The 5,302-nt window shown below is 42.5% G+C and overlaps 1 pseudogene; it reads left to right on the top strand.

Annotated features, from left to right (window-relative positions):
- Window positions 1–3,852: 3,852 nt before the first annotated feature.
- Window positions 3,853–4,595, top strand: LOC150056477 (large ribosomal subunit protein eL29 pseudogene; annotated as a pseudogene).
- Window positions 4,596–5,302: the final 707 nt, after the last annotated feature.

The following is a 5,302-nucleotide window of genomic DNA, read 5'->3' as shown; positions in this document are numbered from 1 at the left end:
TCAGAATTGACACCATATGAGAGAACAAAAAGGAGAGGTGTTTACTGAAAAGCAAGTGACATTGAATGCATGTACTTGTGATATGATATAACTAAGGCAAAACTAAGGCTGGCTACTCTGTGTGTGTGTGTGTGTGTGTGTGTGTGTGTGTGTGTGTGTGTGTTGTCGCTGATCACTTGAAGCTAAAAAAAGTTCTTTGTTACTATTAGTATGAAATACAACCTATTTTTTTTTCCTGAAAACCATTCCTGTTCAAGTATAGCAAAGCTCTGTGTGGCCAGTAATACAGATATAGACATAGGTACAGATATATATCTGTATGCTTTATTATATACATTCCTATGTGACATCATACCACTTACAGAGAGATTAATGGTTCTGCAAAAACTGTATCTTTTAGTGACATCACAATCCATCCTAGTTTGTGTAATTATACTATTATATGCACAATGATGTAATAGCCAGTGACCCATTTCTGAGCATATTCACCCATCAATCAGCAGCATAATACTCTGCATATTTTTTTTTTGCCAGTCCTAGGGCTTGAACTCAGGGTCTGGGCACTGTCCTTGGACACTTTTTGCTCAAGGATAGCACTCGGCCACTTGAGCCACAGAAGCACTTCTGATTTTTTCTGTATATGTGGTTCCAGGGAATGGAACCCAGGGTTTTATGCATGCTAGGCAAGCACATTAATACTAGACCATGCTCCTGGCCTCTGCATAAAATCTTTAAATAATAGCCTGGCACAGTGGCTCACTCCTGAAATCCTAGCTACTCAGGAGGCTGAGATCTGAGAATCAAGGTTCAAAGCCAGCCCGAGTACTAAAGGCTCTGAGACTCTTACCTCCAATACACCACTAGAAAATGGGAAGTGGGGCTTGGCTCAAGGGTAGGGAGGTAGCCTTGAGCTGAAGAGCTCAGGGACAGTGCCAGGCCCAGGGGTAGGGTGGTAGCCTTGAGCTGAAGAGCTCAGGGACAGTGCCAGGCCCAGGGGTAGGGTGGTAGCCTTGAGCTGAAGAGCTCAGGGACAGTGCCCAGGCCGAGTTTAAGCCACATGACCCACAAAAAATTTAAATAATACTCAAATCCATAAATTTTTTCTAATGTATGTATTATATAATAGTTAAGCCTGATTAAACCTGTCTTTTGTCTCTCATTACCATTTCCTCATGAAAACCTGGCAGAAATGAGAGGATTGTGGCAAAAGTCCCAAATAAATTTGTCCAGTCCTTGGGCAAATCTGTGAGATCCCCATCAAAGAAACTAAAATTAGCTTAATAAAGTGGCTAAGGCATGACTTAAGTGTTGGAGCACCATTCAAATCACAGTACCTGCAAAATATGCATAGCCATCCACATCCACATACACCCATATTACCTTTTTCCTAGCATTTTGAGACACACAGTACCTGGCTGTTATATGTTGGCATCCTTTTTGCACAATACCACATCTCTGCTCTAACTATAACTTAACCACCACCACTGATCAATTCTTCCCATCCTCCCCTACCTCACCTACTCTCCCCTACTAAAACCTTGTCACTCAGTATAGCTGAGTGGTGAGGCTATTCCTGTCCATCTCTTTGTGAGAATTGTTAATAGATCATTTTCTATCACAGACTGCAAGCTCTGTTGTATGGAAGATTTTTCCTCTGCTATCAGTGCTATTGCAAAAAAGAAGGATGGATAGACACTGATAAGAATAAGAATTCATTCCAATCTGTTTAGTAACAAGTAAGCAAATAATACATAGAATTGAATCATTTGTTTTAATTGCTTTTTTATCATCGCTAATTAAAATACAAGTTTATTTGCTTTGCTAACTCACTGCCATTCCTCTAATATGTTAAATGTAAATAATCAAACCAAATATTAATGTCCCAATCAGAATAAAATGTTAATGAGCGCAGCTTTCTGTGAAAGAATTCTGCTTTTCAGGCCTAGTGGTAGAGTGCTTGCCTAGCATGCACGAAGACTTGGTTTCGATTCCTAGATACCACATACATAGAAAAAAAAGCTGGTAGTGGTGCTGAGGCTCAAGTGGTAGAGTTCTAGCCTTGAGAAAATTGAAGGACAGTGCTCAGGTCCTGAGCTTAAGACCAGAACTGGCAAAAAAAAAAAAAAAGAGTCTGCTTTTCTATTTAGCAGGCGGTAAAGATGAGTCAAGTTTCACGGGATAAATGGTAACAATTTCAGAGGTACCTGAACCATAGTTGGTAAGAAGCTTGAAAGGTTTGGGTGAAGCACAGAGTACACTGATTCATGTGCAGTACAAAGTTGTTAGGAGTTAAGATTGAACTTGATCTTCCTAGTCTCAATTCCCACCTTGCTGTGTTAGCTTGGGGAACTTGAATTTCTAACCCACCTGCGTCTCAGTTTCCTTGACTAATCAAGAGTAATAGGAGTGATATCAATGAAAATAGAAGAGTAAACCCTCTGAAAAGACGCCTCCTTCTAAAAGTAATGAGATCACTGGGGAAAACATCAGAATCAATGCTACAGGAACTGCAGAAATTATATTAATCAGTAGGGGGTCGATGTATGTTAGTAAAATCAGTAACATATCTAATATTTTACCTCTTTTTCTAAGTCCCGGCCTCTTACCTCCAGGTTAACATTACTTGAATCCACTCACAACCATAGTAGCCAGAGGAAGGGTAGGGTAGGTTTGGAACTTCCCCAACGCTGCATTCCTCCAAACTGTCAAGGTTTCATCTCTCTAGTGGTTCTTTGGAAAGCCATAATTCACCTTCTTCACCTTTGGTGTGAAAGGACTTTCCTCCTGAACATCCATCAAAACCATCTCAGACAGACTCTTTAATTCTATAGCTGCCTGATAGAGACAGGGGTTATAATTGCAGTTGGCTAACCAACACACAAAGAAAATCTGGTTATTGATATATCCTTACTGACTTTGAAGAGTTATGATATATTTCTGGGACTCTTTAAGACTACACATGTGGTATGTTAAACACTATTCTGCCACTGCAAGTTGAGACACTCAACTTATAATATAAAAGGTTTCATTTGGTTCATAGTGTCAGAGGTTTCAGCCTGTGATCAGTGGTTATGTTGCTTTGGGCCATTAGCAAGACAGCATATCATGGCAGAAGTATGTGGTAAAGGAAAACCATACAACCAATCATGAAGTAGTGAAGAAAGTGGGAAAAGCCATGGGCCCATTGCCCCCTTCAAGGTTATTCCTCCAATAACCTAAAGATCTCCCACTACTAGGTTCTACTGAAGTTTTCAATACAATCACCAGGGGACAACCTGGGGGACAATCAGGATATAGACTGTAGTGTCTGGTTAACTAAGCTTTTATGAGCAGGACTATACAGCCACAAAGAAAGACTTAACATTGAATTAAGCTCTCACCTCTGGATAGTACAAAGTCTTCAAAAGTCAATCACAAACAACAACAGCATCAAACAAACATGTTGCATGCTTCTGTTTATGTGAACTGTCCAAATAGGGAAATTGGTAGTAGGTAAAAAGTACATTGGAGGATGTCAAGTGCAATATGGAAAGAAAGAATGAGAACTGTTTCATTTGGTGTTTTGGGGGGAGGAAATGGTAGAAATATTTTTTAATCTGGTAGCAATGACAATTGCATAACTCTGGCAAGAGAGTGAAAATAATTATTTTAAAAAGATGAACATAGTGGGGTGTGGTGGGACATATCCATAATTCCAACTACGGAGGAGATGGAGTTAGGATAATCATAGTCCAAGGCCAGCCTGGGCCCTATCTGTAAAATAAGCAAAATGGGCTGAGGTGTGGCTTGTGTGTTTGGCACAAAGCCTTGATATCAAACCCTAGTACCATCAAAAGTGAGGGAGAGCCTTCCGGTTCCAGGCGCAGCGACTCCTGAGAGTTGGCGCTTCCGACATGGCCAAGTCCAAGAACCACACTACGCACAACCAGTCCCGGAAATGGCACAGAAATGGCATCAAGAAACCCAGATCACAAAGATAGGAGTCTCTGAAGGGGGTGGACCCCAAGTTCCTGAGGACCATGCGTTTTGCTAAGAAGCACAACAAGAAGGGCTTTAAGAAGATACAGGCCAACAACGCAAAGGCCCTGAGCGCGAGGGCCTAGGTCGTCAAGACCCTGGTGAAGCCCAAAGTAGTGAGCAACAAACGCAAGCTCCCGGAGCAGGCCACACACAAGCTCCAGCGACTCGCCTACATCGCCTACCCCAAGCTGGGCAAGCGCATCGGGTCCTACATCGCCAAGGGCAGCAGGCTCACTGGGCCCAAGGCCAGGGCCAAGGCACAAGTCAAGGCACAGGCTCCAGCTCAGGCCCAGGCCGCATCTCCTAAGGGTGCCCAGGCTGCATCTCCTAAGGGTGTCCAGGCCCCATCTCCTAAGGGTGTCCAGGCCCCAGCTTCTAAGGGTGCCCAGGCCGCAGCACCTAAGGGTGCCCAGGCCACAGCACCTAAGGGTGCCAAGGGCCCTGCGAAGGCCTCACAATGAAACCCTCCATCTGCTGGTGAGGAAAGGACTGCTGTGGTTCCCTGGCCACCTTCTTCAAGGGGCCAGTGGCCGGTGTCATTTCTACCAATAAACCTGAGACGGGAAAAAAAAAAAGTGAGGGAGAGGCAAATGTTTTCATTTATAGATTATCCCATTTTAAAAAAGAAAAAACATGTAACAATGATGTTTCCCTGAAAAGTCTAATTTGAATATTAAAAATAAAGGCGTATGAAGCAAATAGTAATGCAGCTCTTGATTAGAGGTAGTGATAGTAGTTGTAATAACATTTGGGGGCATATATTATGGGGAAAACTATTAGTATTATATATTAATAGTGATTGATTATTACAATTACTGTGGAATCATATATGTGGTACATATTATGTTCAAGGTTTAAAGACTACATTTCAAACCCCAAGGTGGTCCATCTGCATCCTGGTTTGTTTCCCTGCATCCCTACCACCCCATTGTCCCCGCTCTTCCTGAAGATGGCCCTGAAAACCCTTGGTTTCCATTCATTCCAAATACCAATATGTACCTCAACCATCTTCCAGAGCCCTATTTCCCAATTGGCTTCTAAGTGAGGGTGTTTCCATGTTGACTCACATAGCTGTGTCCCCTGACTCACCACAGAATAGAGATCACTCAACACACACCCACACAGCACAACACATACTCACACAGCACAACACCACAGGCAGCCAGGAGAGAGGAAAGAAACTAATTTTGGAAATGAAGAGCTCCGTTTCATAACATGAACAAAAGTAGAACAGGATTTGGGATTTGCACCCAGAGAAGATGATTAATCAGTCAGGCTACTC

This window comes from Megascapheus bottae, chromosome 12 (assembly GCF_031878675.1).
Source record: "Megascapheus bottae isolate mThoBot1 chromosome 12, mThoBot2.hap1, whole genome shotgun sequence".
In the NCBI taxonomy this organism is placed as follows: Eukaryota; Metazoa; Chordata; class Mammalia; order Rodentia; family Geomyidae; genus Megascapheus; species Megascapheus bottae.
Note: the sequence above shows the minus strand (reverse complement) of the source record. Positions and strands in the feature narration are given on the sequence as shown.